Consider the following 17290-nt stretch of genomic DNA (forward strand, 5'->3'; position numbering starts at 1 on the left):
TACACCAGAGCTGTTCCCTGTTTCAACACCACTTAGAGTTGTTCTCTAAGATCTGTCTCTGGCTTAGGGCCCTTTCATGGAGCCCATACACCAGTGGAGGATAGGTGTGGCAGACCAGAATTCTTCTGCCATGCTTCTCTTCCCCCCAAAACTGCGCCTTATGCTAAATGGCAGAGGGACAGAGGCACAGAGAATTAAGCTTGCATGTTTACACCAGCAGGGACATTCTCTGCTGGCTGTTTGTGGTCAGTTCCTAGCATCTGTGCACTCAAAGATGTCAGATCTGATTACAGACTTCAGCCCTTTGTCTCTCGCAGAAGTGTATAACCTGGGAAGTTTGAATGAGGGTAAATGCTCTGTCTAGAAATGTCACTGTACAAGGAAAAGCATCTCTAAATCTGGAGGTTTTCCAAAAACTTGGCAAGATATGATAAGAGCTTGTCATTTAACGTCACTGGTCAAGATTTTTTTTTTAAATGGGAGTCTACAGTTACATCTATATTTTAGTATCTAACTTGCTATTATTAACTATTCTGATACCTAAGTATGGACCTAAAAGCCTAACTTCAGGAACCCATTTTTTTCTAACCTTGATCTTTATTTCTTGGGCTCAGTACAGAAATAAAGGTTCCTTGGCAAAAGCTGAAATCTTGATTTTGGAGTATTTAGGAACAAAAGGGCACTTTTACAAACAAGTTATATGCTTTAAATTTAAGTTCAGTATTTCCAGAGATTTCTCATAGAAAAGATTAATGCTTACTGTTAAAGGCAGCAACTTTGTCCAGTATTCAGAATTTTGGAATGTCAATATCCCATTGAATTATCTGATGAAGATAGGGTGACTAGACATCCCAATATTATCGGGACTATCCCGATATTAGAACCTTTGTCTTATATACCCAACTACTACCCTCCCCCCCACGGGAAAAAAATGTGTTCCAATTTTTTCACACTTGCTATCTGATCACCTTGATGAAGATAATGTGTGTGTATCTCATAATGTGCATGGGATATGTAGATTTATTGGTGTTTAATATTTCCATACTACAGGATGTCTTTTTTGTCTTTTTCAACTAGGATATTTCATTAGAAATCTACCAAAAGAGAATGTTAAAGATTGAACCGTTTAACCTCTGGAAGGCAAAAAATGCTGAAATGAAGGTTACATGAACAACTTCAACTCCATTGTGAAATATGGTCCTTTAATTAAATGATCTTAGACTATTTCTCAAGTAATACAATATAATATATATATATTACAAATCATGTTTTTTTGGGGGAAAAAAAACCCTAAAATTCTCCACAATTTTAAATTGTCAAAATTTTAAAAATTGGATTTTTTGACTAGTTCTAATGAATTACCTTACCCCCAGAAATGCATCTAAAGAAAGATGTGTTGATAGTTGAAAAGAAAATGTACATGAGTACTGACAAACAAGATGAGAGAAGTTGTGATATTTAAAAATTACTATGTCACTAAAAATTATCAGGTTTGTAGTTGACAATAAAAAATGTCTAACTGTACAAGAATGAAAAATATTACGAAACACTATGCATATCTATCTAAAGGTTGGATAAAATATATTTTATGTGATAGTGAAATTCAAGTCTGATTCATATAACATACATAATTCACACACAAGAGGGCAGAATTAAGATGGATGTACAATCTTACTGCAATTGTTTCCTGACATTTGAGTTCTTAACTGTGCAACATTAATGTTCTCTTAGCATCACTTAAAAATAAGAGTTGCCATTTATTATATACTATCTTAAGGAAAATTCTTTTTCTAGATATCTACTTAGAAGAGGTATAGAAAAGAAACAAAACAAAGAAAGGCCCAGATAGTCAGCTGGGTGTAAATGAGCTCAGCTACATTGATTTATAACAACTAAGATTTTGACCTTATAGTTCCCAGACACCCTAAGTCTGGTGATGAAATCAGAAAGCTAGTTATCAGTTCATTATGGGCCAGATCCACAACCTATTGAATTCTCCAGAAGGTGGGCTATGGTGTGTGTTTTTCCTCTTTTCGGTGGTAGTTATGGGTTTGTCTGCACATTAACGCACATTTTACGCACTTAACTAATTTATATATTTGATGTCGTTTACATATTATACAGATTTTGCTTGTGAAGATTTTAATCAAAAAGTGTGTCTTTTTTATCTTTCAGTTGAGTCTCATTTTGGTTTAATATTAGCTAGGCAATTAAGGTAATGAATCTAGTGAGAGGCTGGGAGTATAGAATTCTTTTTGAACAGACACCTGGCACATACCAGTTGCTATGGAGATTACCCAGATGTGCAAACAAGTAGAGAAAAATAGTGATTCAATATTCTCACTGTACAAGAAACAGAATTACTAATTGATAAACATCAAAGTAATATTGGCGAGAGTGAGGATTTTTTTAAACCCACAGGGAGAAATCTATAGCAGCCCTGCCTTAGGAGCGCCAGAAGGAGGCACAATTTCTACTGCTTACAAACAAAGGATAAATATTCTGTCTCATCTATCAGGCTGGAATGGCAGATTTGCATCCTCCTGCTATGCTAGTGCCATTACATGATCTGGTGTAGAGGGGGTTAGGACCACAGCCCTGACACTTTTTCAGCATTCTGCTCCCCAGAGGTGAGAACCACCAAGCAGTCCCCTCTCTCCTCTGAGTACTGGGACTTCCCAGCCTCTGTGCCACAAAAGCCAGGGGAAAGTTTTTTGTTCACCCTGCCGCCCCAGCATTGCCATACAGGGGCTGCACACAACTTGGCTCTGTGATTTTATGTTGAGCCAGGGTTTAACATATGTGCTTTTGTATCTACAACTGATGGACTAAGAATAAATGTCCCATTGGCCAATATTATATTATATTATAATTTTGGTACTATTGTTGACTCTTCGAGGTCTGTTTTGCTGCTTCTGTGATTTATTCAATAACTTTCTCATAAGCTAATAAAACATTCAATTCTATGACACCAGTGTTATGGGTGGACGAATAAGATGACAAAGACTCATAATGAAAGACATCTGTGAATCTTACCAGTCAAGTGCTTAGCACTGTGGCACAGCCTGTTACATCTGTATATTACTCAGGATTTATTAAGGCTTTCCACAACTCAGGCAACATAATGTTTTGCAAAATGTGTATTGGAGTAAAATAAATTCTGTAAAAAGACTTGTACTAAATGGCACAGAAAGAATGGCAACCCCATTCCCCCCTCTACCCCTGTGATTTTGGGACAATGAAGGTGCCCCTACAGGAATACCATCCATCATACTGCATACACGAAGGTAGAGCCAGAATGTGGGAACAAAGGGTAGGAATTAATGGTAAATTCTCAGAATGGAGAGGGGTAACTAGTGGTGTTCCCCAAGGGTCAGTCCTAGGACCTATCCTATTCAATTTATTCATAAATGATCTGGAGAAAGGGGTAAACAGTGAGGTGGCAAAGTTTGCAGATGATACTAAACTACTCAAGATAGTTAAGACCAAAGCAGATTGTGAAGAACTTCAAAAAGATCTCACAAAACTAAGTGATTGGGCAACAAAATGGCAAATGAAATTTAATGTGGATAAATGTAAAGTAATGCACATTGGAAAAAATAACCCCAACTATACATACAACATGATGGGGGCTAATTTAGCTACAACGAGTCAGGAAAAAGATCTTGGCGTCATCGTGGATAGTTCTCTAAAGATGTCCACGCAGTGTGCAGAGGCGGTCAAAAAAGCAAACAGGATGTTAGGAATCATTAAAAAGGGGATAGAGAATAAGACTGAGAATATATTATTGCCCTTATATAAATCCATGGTTCGCCCACATCTCGAATACTGTGTACAGATGTGGTCTCCTCACCTCAAAAAAGATATTCTAGCACTAGAAAAGGTTCAGAAAAGAGCAACTAAAATGATTAAGGGTTTAGAGAGGGTCCCATATGAGGAAAGATTAAAGAGGCTAGGACTCTTCAGTTTGGAAAAGAGAAGACTAAGGGGGGACATGATAGAGGTATATAAAATCATGAGTGATGTTGAGAAAGTGGATAAGGAAAAGTTATTTACTTATTCCCATAATACAAGAACTAGGGGTCACCAAAAGAAATTAATAGGCAGCAGGTTTAAAACAAATAAAAGGAAGTTCTTCTTCACGCAGCGCACAGTCAACTTGTGGAACTCCTTACCTGAGGAGGTTGTGAAGGCTAGGACTATAACAATGTTTAAAAGGGGACTGGATAAATTCATGGTGGCTAAGTCCATAAATGGCTATTAGCCAGGATGGGTAAGAATGGTGTCCCTAGCCTCTGTTCGTCAGAGGATGGAGATGGATGGCAGGAGAGAGATCACTTGATCATTGCCTGTTAGGTTCACTCCCTCTGGGGCACCTGGCATTGGCCACTGTCGGTAGACAGATACTGGGCTAGATGGACCTTTGGTCTGACCCAGTACGGCCTTTCTTATGTTCTTATGTTCTTATGTTCTTAATGTGATCCCTAAACTGGATGTAATAAGGAGGAATAAAGAAGAAAGTGGAGTGACAATGATTATTACAAAAGTCAGAGGCAACCAAAAACAGACATCAGACATCCTTCCCTTGAATTCTTTACAGCCACTTTCTGTTCTGATAACATTATCTGACAGATCAATCCTTAATGCACATATTCACTCTTGGTAACATGTCTTGGGGAGATGCAGTGAGGTTGTATGTCCTTTAATACCTTAAACTCAAAGAGTTCTTAAATTATGTTCATTGTACAGCTACTTACAGTCACCTGTAATGTTTAATAAACACTCAGGAGAGAAGGCGTAGCACTTTCTAATAACTGCACGAACACTCAGTTCAGTCTGACTCTGATCAGTCTTCCAGAAACATCTAATTCACACTGGGTGGGCTTAACACAAGGGGGGAGGGATAGCTCAGTGGTTTGAGCATTGGCCTGCTAAACACAGGGTTGTGAGTTCAATCCTTGAGGGTGCCATTTAGGGAACTGGGGTAAAAATCTGTCTGGGGATTGGTCCTGCTTTGAGCAGGGGGTTGGACTAGATGACCTCCTGAGGTCCCTTCCAACCCTGATATTCTATGATTAGCATAGTCACTTCCATGTGAGTAACTTAATTCCTATCATTGCAACCCAAGACAAAGTCATACAACAGAGAAGACTTCTGGGAATAAATGGGATGGGTTCGGTCACAGAAACCCCCTTGGGACTGTCACCTGATGTGCTGAGACTACCTCTGAGCCCATTTTCTCTGCCAGTTTGGACCTGCAGAACCCTGTCTTGTTGAGCCAGATACACTAACCTGCTGCAACACAGACCTAGGGTCTGACCCACACACCCAAAGCTGCAGACTTAACTGAAAACGACTTAGCAAGTGCTCCTGTCTCTAGCATCCAGAGACCCAGCTCCCAATGGGATCCAAACCCCAAATAAATCTTTTTTACTCTGTATAAAGCTTATACAGGGTAAACTCATAAATTGTCCACCCTCTATAACACTGATAGTGAGATATGCACAGCTGTTTTCTCCCCCAGGTATTAATTACTTACTCTGGGTTAATTAATAAGCAAAAGTGATTTTATTAAATATAAAAATTAGAATTTAAGTGGTTCCAAGTAATAACAGACAGATTTTAAACCACCATTAGTGGCCCACACTTTGCATAGTTACAATAGGACCTCAGAGTTATCTTCATATTTCTAGTTTTAGATACAAGAATGATACATACATACAAATAGGATGAACACACTTAGTAGATTATAAGCTTTGTAATGATCCCTTACAAGAGACCTTTTCCATAAAGCATATTCCAGTTACATTATTTTCACATTACAAGCATATTTTCATAAAGCGCATGCAGTGCACATCACAATAAGGATGGACAATGTCTTGCTATTTCACAGCTTACTTCCACTTCATTGGAAGCATCAATGTCAGTAACTTCCCAGCTGTTGTCTGCCCAGGGTACTCCTTTTAAAGGGGATTCCCCAGAGTGGAGGGATTTCCATGTATAAGTTAAAATAGCTTCTGGGAGCTACATCCTGTAACTAAACTTTCCTCTCCTTTTGCTACTGGGTGAACAATTCCTGTTTTCCCAACCTATCAACTCCAGTACCCAGGAATCAGCAGTGGAAAATCCTCTCCAGGGAGGAAGGGCAGGACAGTTCCAAAGAGGTGGCTGACACTCATCCCTCATCCATGTGGGAGAGGGAGCTCTGTGCATACAGAATTCCCTCTAAACAAGTAAACTTATAGGCAATGCCAGGCTTAAAATTAATAACTGCCCTTTGCCTAGTATACTTGTGAGAAATGGGGGATGATGACCTACTCTTTCCATTTCTCATATTTTTATAGACAAGAAAAAAAAGATTTTATTCACTGCTTGGCAGATTTTTTTTTCTTTTCCTTTTCTTTACCATGGAACCATATTAAAACACCCTCTGTGAACTCTTTCCATGAAGTCTGTAGTCAGGAATCCCATAAGCAAAATCTAGCTTTAAAAAATTAATTTAGGTTGTCCCTACATTGTCAAAGGGTTTTGGTCTAGCCCACTCCAGTTAAAGTAAGTGGAATGTATGTGAAGCAATGAGTAAGTTTCCCCCACCCCTTCCATTCTCCAAACAAGATAAAAAGTCAACATTTGTTTTTATATCTATCTATCTATAGATAGATATAATCTTTAAAGGATAGAATCACTAGTGAGATGAAGAATTAACCGCAGAGACACTACGAAAACATTGACATATTATTTCATGATAAAATAGCAGTTCACACTTGTCACCATTGTGGCAGATGAGGAAGCACATTCATTTTAAAAAATGGTAAATGACCAATTATAGATAATGGGAGACCCTTACTTTTATCTTAATCCTCAATTATTGTATGTATCAAAAGGCCACCATTTAACTCCTATATCCTGCTAAATTTGATCTGGATCTTATCCCCTCAGAACATGTAATTGCTTTCTGTGTCCATTTTAAAAGACTTAACAGAGTATTCTGTGAATTTTCTCCTTCCAGAATAGCAATTATTCATTTGATTTTAACAACTGGTATGGACCCAGAAGTGTCCAGGTATTTGCAGATAATCACATAAGGGGGAAAAAAGTATTTTTAAATCATTAATGCATGAGAATAGTTGATGCATTTTATTGTCCTCTCAGTGGGTTAATTTGATCATGAAACAAATCCTGCATCTGTTGCAGCAGAAGGTGCATAGGCAACAGAGCCAGAATGGTTGTACTGTACAAGAATGGAAGCACCATAGAAGGGAGTCACAATGGGGATGTGCACTCCCCCTGTATTGTGGAGATTGGTTCTGTAGGGACTACCTGCTCTGCGGAGAACAGGGGGCTTATAGAATCAGTTGGATCAAAGCCTGAGGATCCAACACAGCATGAATCATCTAGTCCTCATAAATACTACTGCAATCATTGATCCTGAGCAACTCCACCACACAAGGGTGACAATTCTTCCTTCTCTCCTCCTCCCTCTCCATGCAGTTACTTAACACTGAGAGCAACTGTTTAAGATCAGTACTCCATTGAAAAATTGGCCCCACATCCAATGTAAAACCATAGAATCATGGGGTTAGAAGCAGTGGCATAGCCAGGTTCTAAGAGCAGGAGGAGCAAACATTACAAAGGTGCCCTCACTTGGCTTCCTCCTCTGGCCACGCCCCCTTGGCTCCTCCTCCGGCCGCTCCGCACCCCCCCCCCCTTGGCTGGCTCCTCCGGCCGCGCTGCCCCCCCCCCCCCACGGCTCCTCCGGCCGTGCTGTACCGCCCCCACGGCCCCCCCCCATGGCTCCTCCAGCCATGTCGTGCCACCCCCACAGCCCCCACCATGGCTCCTCCGGCTGCGCCGCGCCTCCCCCACCATGGCTGCTCCGGCGACGCCGCCCCCCCATGGCTCCTCCGGCCGTGCTGCGAGCTGCCATGCTGCGCTCCCCCTGCTCCTCCGGCCGCGCCGCCCCCCCCATGGCTCCTCCGGCCACACGCTGCGGGCTGCCATGCTGCGCCCCCCCCTCGCTCCTCTGGCCGCGCCCCGCCCCATGACTCCTCCGGCCGCGCTGCGGGCTGCCATGCTGCGCCCCCCCCTCGCTCCTCCAGCCGCGCCGCCTCCCCCATGGCTCCTCCGGCCGCGCTGCGGGCTGCCATGCTGCACCCCCCCTCACTCCTCCGGCCGCGCTGCCCCCCCATGGCTCCTCCGGCCATGCCGCCCCCTCCCCATGGCTCCTCCAGCTGTGCTGCCCCCCCCTTGCCTTCAGGAGCCCAGCGCCGGCCTGGCAGGCCAAGCTTCAGAGCGGAGCGTGGGCCACGCCCGCTGGCACCATGGTAACCCCTAACCAAGGCGCCGCTTTTGGAAAATGTTCTGAGGGGAAGCGGCTGCTTCCCCTGCACCCCCCTAGCTACGCTACTGGTTAGAAGGGACCAAGGTCATCTAGTCTAACGCCCTGCCAAGATGCAGGATTTGTTGTGTCTAAATGTAAAAGTAAGAAGCTTTACAACGCAAGTGCCTTCAATTCTTGGAGAATCTAAATCTTCATTAAAAATGTTTTATCCCTTTGAATGTGAATATAACCTACAAAACATGACTGGAGTGAAAAGTTCTGAAGTTCTGTCTACCTGAATCTGCAGACAGACATCTCAAGTGCCTCTGCTGCTGCTCAGAGCTTTGCTAAAAGGCTGAAAATTATCAAGGACTAGTAATTTTTCAATGCTACTATACCTATCCCCCTCTCCCCCCCAATGCTGTGGAAAGCATAATACAAAAACCAATTAGGTCAATTTCACTCTGCTATTCTATGGGAAAGCTATGAACAAAACCAGAGGCAGGCAATGAAGGTATTTATAAGGCAAGAAGACAAACAAGAGGCTGGGAGGCTGACATAATAACTGAGACCACCATTCAACCAGCTTCAGAAGAGCCAGGAGGCTCTACAGCACGTGCTGGCAGGGTCAAAAGGCAGAGAGTGTTCTTTTGCTTTCCAGCAGTCAGATAGGGCATGGGTGGTTTTCAAATTTGTTAGACACCTGCTAGCCAGAGGTGATAAACAGCATGGATCCCCATGCAGGGCTCAGGGATGGCAGCCTGGTAGAAACCAATACCACCACACCCTTTCACAGCTCCTTGGAAGGGAGTGGGTTGGCTTCTCAACCTATTTCTCACTTGAAGTGTCACTGCACCTAACCCTTCTTGCCTGGGCAGTGGGACTCCCCATCTTTCATGATAGTCTTTGGCTAGCAGGTGTAGTCCTCTGGCTGGTATGTATATGGTAAAATTTTCAAGCCCTATGTGTGTGGGGATGTGTTATGGGGAGGGTAGAGGAGAGGGGAAAAGATTTATGGGATAAGCTAGAGAACAGAAATACAGTACTGAGAGAGATTCTGATGGAAGAATGAGGAAAAGACAGAAGAGAGAAAATATAGAAGAGGTAGATATCACACTTCATAGAGAAAAGGAGAGAGAGAGAGGTGGGGAAAGGTGAGAGAAAGGAAAATGGAAATAAATAGACACTGGAGACAACACAGTATGAGGTACACTATGATCTTCTCTAGGAAGCCTGTTAGTGCACACTGTACTAACCAGCTTCCACACATGCCACTGTTGAAAACCCGATCTGTGTTAGCAGAGGTCCTCACATGCCCCTTCTTAACAAAAGGCCCAGTTTTCCAACTTGTTTGGATAAAATTACACAGATAGATCCATATTTAGGTACATACATATGAGCCTCCCATGTCTGAAAATAGGTCCCAGAATGGAGATGATTTGATTATTATTCACGTAGGGCATTAGCCAACATGAGCAATTTCTCCCTTTCTTACTGATAGAGGCACTTTTCCCATGACAAAGGAAGAGAAGCCTTGTTACAAATCTCCACATCATATGGGGAGCGTATTTTATAGAATTCAGCTGGGACTGCCATTCATTTCTTCAGGGGGCTTGTAACTTTTCAATTTAGAAATTACTCTGGTGATCTCCTTCTTTGTGATGTCCTAATCCAAACAGTTTCTCAGTACTACCTATGTAATATGGACAAAGGCAGACTTTCAAAAACTCATCTTTTTCCTCTGGCTGTGCCTGAAGCTTAGTTTTAGACACAGCTCTGTAGGATGCTCTAAAAAAAGTGCCATGATTTTTCCCTTTGATCCTTTTTTTTCTTTTAAATTAATGGAGATATCCTATCTCCTAGAACTGGAAGGGACCTTGAAAGGTCATCGAGTCCAGCCCCCTGCCTTCACTAGCAGGACCAAGTACTGATTTTTGCCCCAGATCCCTAAGTGGCCCCCTCAAGGATTAAACTCACAACCCTGGGTTGAGCAGGCCAATGCTCAAACCACTGAGCTATCCCTTTAAACACTGTTGGGTACCCCTCATTTTTGACATGAAACCTTGGTCTTTTTTCTTGTTGAATTTATTTGGTAAGAAGTTTTTGAACCCCACTCCTGTTAATTTGCTTAGTATTCTACTTATTCCCCTGTGTTATCCAGTGATTTAATTTTCTTCTTGCTTGTTTAGCTTTCTCAGACATTTTTTACTTGTCCTCTTTTCAGATTCTTTTTTTCCCTGAAGATTTGAAATGTTGTCTTCTTTCTCAGACCTGTATTTTGTTCTCTATGTTTCTTTATAATAGTCACACAGAATATTAATTTTCTATGCAAATATCCCTTGAAGAGCTCCCAAAATATATTTAGCAGCTTTCAGTAAAGCTCATTAAGTTTGAAAAAAAAATTTCAATATGCTCATTAACCCCTTGTGTTAATGCCCGATGCTATGCCTTTAAAGCAGCAGTCATTTCAATTAGTGCAAAAATGTGAAGTGCAGCTTACACTGGGCCATATGGTGCAGCACTTTGATATGGATGTTGTATGCCCATAGGGCATAAATATGTTTATTGAAATTTCAAAATGTATTTACCAATGAGAGGGGAATTTATTTATTCCTGACCCTATGAATGCACAGTAAAATATTAAAAAATGTTGCAAGTACAATGCACAATTGCATGTAAACATCTCAACATTTTAGAGCATGTGAAACCTATTATTTGCATGGATATTTAATATTATTATGAGCTGAAAGGTCCCTGAAAGACACCATCCACTGCTATTATGCCGAGAACCTCAAGTGGAAGCCAGACCAGGGCAAGTTGTTCGAGCTGTCCAGCAAGTGGGACGCCAGCAACCACTTCCTCCCCGGGGGCAGCTTCACCAGGTTCGCTGACTGGCGGTTCGTCCACAGGGCCCGACTCAACTGCGTTCCCCTCAACGGAGCCATCCACCACGGCAACCGGTACAAGCGCTGCAGGAAGTGCGGCTACACAAACGAGACCCTGCCCCACGTCCTGTGTGGATGCAAACAGCACTCCGGAGCCTGGCGGCACCGCCACAATGCCATCCAGCTGGTGAAAGCCATCCCGCCATCCCTGGGGAAGATCACCCTCGACTCCACCATCCCCGGGACAGACAGCAGACTGAGACCCGACATCGTCATGACAGATGCAGAAAAGAAGAAGGTCCTCATCGTAGATGTCATGGTGCCTTTTGAAAACCGGTCACTGGCCCTCCATGAGGCCCGAGTGTGGAAGGTGTCAAAGTACACCCCGCTGGCCGAGATCCTGAGAGCCCAGGGCTACGAGGTCCAGATACACGCCCTGATCGTGGGAGCCCTGGGCTCGTGGGACCCCCCACAACGAGCCGGTTCTGAGAGCGTGCGGAGTCGGTCGACGCTACACCCAGCTCATGAGACAGCTCATGGTGTCTGACACCATCAGGTGGTCCAGAGACATTTATACGGAACACATCACAGGACACCGTCAATACCACACTGAGTAACTGAGACCGCCGACCAGGGAAATAACCCACTTCCTTCCCTGACGGACCAAGGGACGCACTCCACCCATGTACTTATCCGCTATACCAATACTGACTTGGACTCCTTATTCATTCCATGGATGGCGTACCCAAGCCCACTTATCTACTAACACTTAAAAAACCCTTGCACCCCAATCTGGGTCTATGCAGGTTATGCTATATGTATGTTGTGACGTTGTGCAGTCTATATAGTTTTATAAAAATATGATAAGTGAATATAATGTAACTGGAATATGCTTCATGCAAAAGGTCTCTTGTAAGGTATCATTACAAAACTTATAATCTACTGAATGTGATCATCCTATTTGTATAAATGTACCACTCTTGTATCTAAAACTAGAAATATGAAATATAACTCTGAGGGCCTATTGTAATTATGCAAAGTTTGGGCCATTAATAGTGGTTTGGAATCTTGATGACTCCCATTAACCAGGACCATTGTCTGCAGATGGCTGTGTTTACCTGTTAGTCTTCCTGTATATGTGTGTGCTGGCAAGTGGATAATGAAGTCTTGCAGTGACATGTGATCATGTCACCTGACCTGGAATCCATCTTTAACCTGGGTGCTTTTCCAGTGGAGGGGGGCGGGTGTGGAAACCCAGAGGGACAAAGGGTTCCCGCCTTATGCAAAAGTTATATAAAGGGGTGGAAGAGAACAGAGGAGGAGAGGAGCCATCATGAAGAATCCCCTAGCTATCACCTGAGCTGCAACAAGAGCTGTATCATGGGAAAGAATTGTGCCCAGGCCTGGAAGGTGTCCAGTCTGAGAAAAAGCTTACTGAAGCATGTCTGAGGGTGAGATTATCTGTATTCAGTTTGATTAGACATAGATTTGTGCATTTTATTTTATTTTGCTTGGTGACTTACTTTGTTCTGTCTGTTACTACTTGGAACCACTTAAATCCTATTTTCTGTATTTAATAAAATCACTTTTTATTCATTAACTCAGAGTATGTATTAATACCTGGGGGAGCAAACAACTGTGCATATCTCTCTATCAGTGTTATAGAGGGCGAAAAATTTATGAGTTTACCCTGTATAAGCTTTATACAGGGTAAAACGGATTTATTTGGGTTTAGACCCCATTGGGAGTTGGGCATCTGAGTGCTAAAGACAAGCACACTTTTGTGAGCTGTTTTCAGGTAAACTTGCAGCTTTGGGGCAAGTGATTCAGACCCTGGGTCTGTGTTGGAGCAGATGGAAGTGTCTGGCTCAGCAAGACAGGGTGCTGGAGTCCTGAGGTGGCAGGAAAAACAGGAATAAAAGTAGTCTTGGTACATTAGGTGGCAGCTCCCAAGGGGGTCTCTGTGATCCAACCCGTCACATATGTATCTTTTCATCCTTGCAAACAATACCTGTAACCCCCCATAACCGAAGCCTGACTCCAGATGTACAGTACCTTCCCTCTTAACTCGTATATATTTCATTTTAAACATTCACTTTAATAAAATTTTTAGTATTACTGGTTTGAGGCTATACAGATTGTCATATGTCAGTAACACTACTGATCTCTTCAGGGGTTCTTGTTAGTTAGCTCTCTCCTTTACTAATACATTTAGCCCTGGTTTAAGTGAGAACAACTCCATCTAACTGAATGGTATTGTACCCACTTATACCAGAGTCCAATCTAGCTGCAGCCATCAAAGTTATCTCTTCAAACACTAAACAGCAGACAATGGCCATGATTTCCTATTGCACTTCACCTTATGTACTTACTTATATCTGTGCAAAGTGGGCATGAAATGCTATCAGTCAGGATGGTAGTATTTTACACCCAGGTGGTACAGGTGCAAGGCAATAGCGAATCAAGATTTATAAGCCTCTCTTCTTACTTCCTTTGCCTTCCCAAATGCCAAAAATACAACCATCACTCCCCTTCCTCCCCCCCCCCATTCACCCCTAACTTTAGGATCTGGAATTAGTAGAGAGTTAATGATTTTAGTTTAAATTTTAAAAACCTGGCAGCTCATTTGCACTCACAGCCAAGCAGACTCATAAAAACCTACATTTGCATGCAGATTGGCTAATTGAATACACAAATAATTCCATGCTACCTGTTTGTAAATGCATTTGTGGCTACACATATTTCCATGCACGTTTTGTAGACAGCAAAGAGCTGGCAGGGTTTCAAATCTTGGCCTTTGGTTCATATACACATACAAAGCTATCCTGTAGGCTATTAGAACTCCTGTTGCTACACTAGAAGTTTACGTGGTGGAAAGAAAGGGGCTTGCAGTTGGAGACATTCTGTCAGTGATGAACTTTTAGGGGCAGAATGTTAGCTGGGGCATAGCTGAGGAAGAGGTGAGTGACATCTGTCCCAGTGCAGAGGGGTAGAACAAAACCTGTGCACTAGATAAATTCTACTTATGGGCGGGGGGCAATAAACCTTGTGCTATCCCTTTCCACAGGAGTGAATTTCACCTGGGGAATGCAAGCAGGAGTGGCAACTGCTACACCCTTTTCAAGAGGACATGTATATTGTGTTTATTCCCCCAGGCCAGTTCTGGATCAATAGCTGGTATGGCCCTGCCCCCACTGGAATGTCTAGCACCACCATCAGCATATAAAAAGATTAAGTCTCTTGGTACCCCATGCAGACCTGCAAGGTGTGTGTGGGAGTGGGGTTGTTTCATCCTCTCACCTCACACATCCACCCAAGGGAGTCAGAGCTAGGGTGACCAGACATCCCGATTTTATCGAGACTGTTCCTATATTTGCTTGTTTGTCCCGCATCCCGACCGATGTTTGGTCGGGACACTGGACAAACAAGCAATTTTGCCCTCCGCTCCGGCGCACAGGCAGAGCCCGGAGGGGCTCTCGTCCCCCCCGCCCCGACTCCGACCCCTCCTTCCCACCATTGGATCCCTCCCCAAATCCCCGCCCTGGCCCCGCCCCCAGCCCCGCCCCCTCACTGCCCCATTGGATCCCTCCCCAAACCCCCGCCCTGGCCCCGCCTCTTCCCCAGGCACGCGGCATTCCTCCTCCCTCCCAGGTTTGCACACGGGCCATGGCCGGGGCCGGGAGCGCAGCACGGAGGCTGCTCCAGCCCTGCAGCCCCCGGGGCAGCGCAGTGGGTCTGGGGGCAGCTTGGAGCGGGCAGGGCCCGGGTGTGCGGACACATGTGTGGGGTGGATACGCTCCTGCCGGGAGGCGTCGGGCCCGGCTGCCTGGTTCGCCCCCTGCCTGGGTGGGTCCCCAAGCTCCCCGCGGCCGGAGAGGTTCCCAGGCTGGGCCCGGGAGCGAGGGGATGAGGGAGCTGGTGGTGTATCGGGGGTCGGAGCCGAGAGTTGGGAGATAGGGATGGCTTTTTTTTTTTGCTCCGCCGCCGGCTTTTTTTTTTTGCCCCGCCCCGCGTCCCGATATTTCATCTTTGTCATCTGGTCACCCTAGTCAGAGCCTGGCATATTATAGGCATGGCCTCTAGTGCAACTGCAGTTATATTAAGGCCCTTTAAGAGAAAACATATATATTAGGATTAAAAATAAATATTAACAAATGGCTGACCTGGTTTGGGGGGGGGGGGGGGAAGCAATGGCCCTAACCTGAGTCTGGATCTGAATCCCCAAACACACACATAAAACCCATACTTTTATAATGTTCAGCTGGTTCAGATAAATATTTCTTCTCCCCGCCCTGGAGAAAAGTCACTTCTACCACCACAAGATCCATAAAATGCACTGTGATATCTCATCCACTCTGTCAATTTCAAGCTATTATTATTTATTATTGGAAGATCATATATACTCCATCACAGACTGCAAGATTTACTGAGACCCCAGGATAGATTTGCAGGATTTCAGCAAAGGTTGTGTGTGTGTGTGTGTGTGGGGGGGGGGGGGGGGGGGGCTTTTGACAGTCTGGGAGATGAAGGGGAACAGAGGAGGAAAGAAAAATCATCAAGAAGAGAACAGGCATCACCAGTACATACTGGGGCAGGGTGGGAGGAGGGAGAGAGAAAAAAATCAGTCCAGAGAAGAGAAGAGGGTCAGAGATCAAGTTGCAAAAAAGACAGATTTCACAGGTTTGGGGTCAGGGTTATAGAAGGATGGTATGGTGGAAGGAGGAAAGATAACATCAGAAGCTGGGTCAGAAGATTGCCAAAACAAAACGGGGTGGCCCAGGTTTTCAAATATGGGAGCCTAAAATTTAGCATCTAATTCCACATTTAGATAAGTAAATAATGTCCTGATTTTTAGACATTGAGCACTTTCATCTCCCATTTACTTGAGTTTCTTCAATGCCTAATTTTGTATTTAAGTGCCTTATGTTAGACACCTATATTTGACTACTTTGACCATCGTTACAAAATCTTTTCTTATTTACTCTCTGAATATTAGTCCCTCATTGTTTTCTCTCCTATCTTACTTCTTTTTTCATCCTGATGTCTCTCTTAGTCTGTATATTTACTCGGTTTTGGGGAGGTTATATATTTTTCTTTATTCCTGCTCTGGAATACACCTCTCCATTGTAGATCACATCTGTATTATATTATAATGCAAAACAGCCTTCTTTGAGCTATTTTTTGAGCAGTTTTATTTCAAATCTGTGGTTTGTATTGCGATGATCATCTCAGTACTTGTTAAACAATATTTTTACACACCCATTTTATTAAGAAACTTTTCTCTTATCTTCCTATCTCCAGCTTCCCCATCTGTGATATAAACTCATAAACTTTATGGCCAGACAGGACCACCATGGCCATCTAGTCTGACCTCCTACACATCGCAGGCCACAGAACCTCACCACCTCCCTAACCTCTGGCTGAGTTACTGAAGTCCTCAAATCTTGATTTAAAAGACTTCACGTTACAGACAATCCACCATTTACTTCAGTTCAAACCAGTAAGTGACCCATGTCCCATGCTGCAGAGAAAGGTGAAAAACTCCCAAGATCTCTTCCAATCTGACCTGGGGGGAAATTCCTTCTCAACCCCAAATATGGTGATCAGTGAGACCCTGAGCATGTGGGTGACACCACCAGCCAGACACCTGGGAAAGAATTATCTCTAATAACCAGAGTCCTCCCTATAGAGTGTCCCATCTCTCGCCATTGGAGATATTTGCTAATAGTAGTTACGGATGGGCCATATCCCACTGTACACATATCCTCTGCTGGATTATAGAATTTAGTTGTACTCCATGAATGACAGTTTTAGTTTTTCCTTTCTTTTTTTCTAACTGAAAGCATACATTGAAAGGCTTTTAATACTTCCTACTTAGTTTCTTGAAATAAAAATAAATGTTAAAAGTGATGCATCAGTGACTGATGCACTAATCATGACTAAAAGCTGTGGCCATAGCTACATGACTAAAAGAGAAGTGTTAAGCTTCTCACCTCCTCCCTACAGACTAGCTGATTGATTTTTTTTTATTGTGATGAGGTCAATTAAAGTTCAGTTACATTAAAGTAAAAAGTATTTCTTAAAC

Source organism: Emys orbicularis, chromosome 2 (genome assembly GCF_028017835.1).
Source record: "Emys orbicularis isolate rEmyOrb1 chromosome 2, rEmyOrb1.hap1, whole genome shotgun sequence".
Taxonomy (NCBI): domain Eukaryota; kingdom Metazoa; phylum Chordata; order Testudines; family Emydidae; genus Emys; species Emys orbicularis.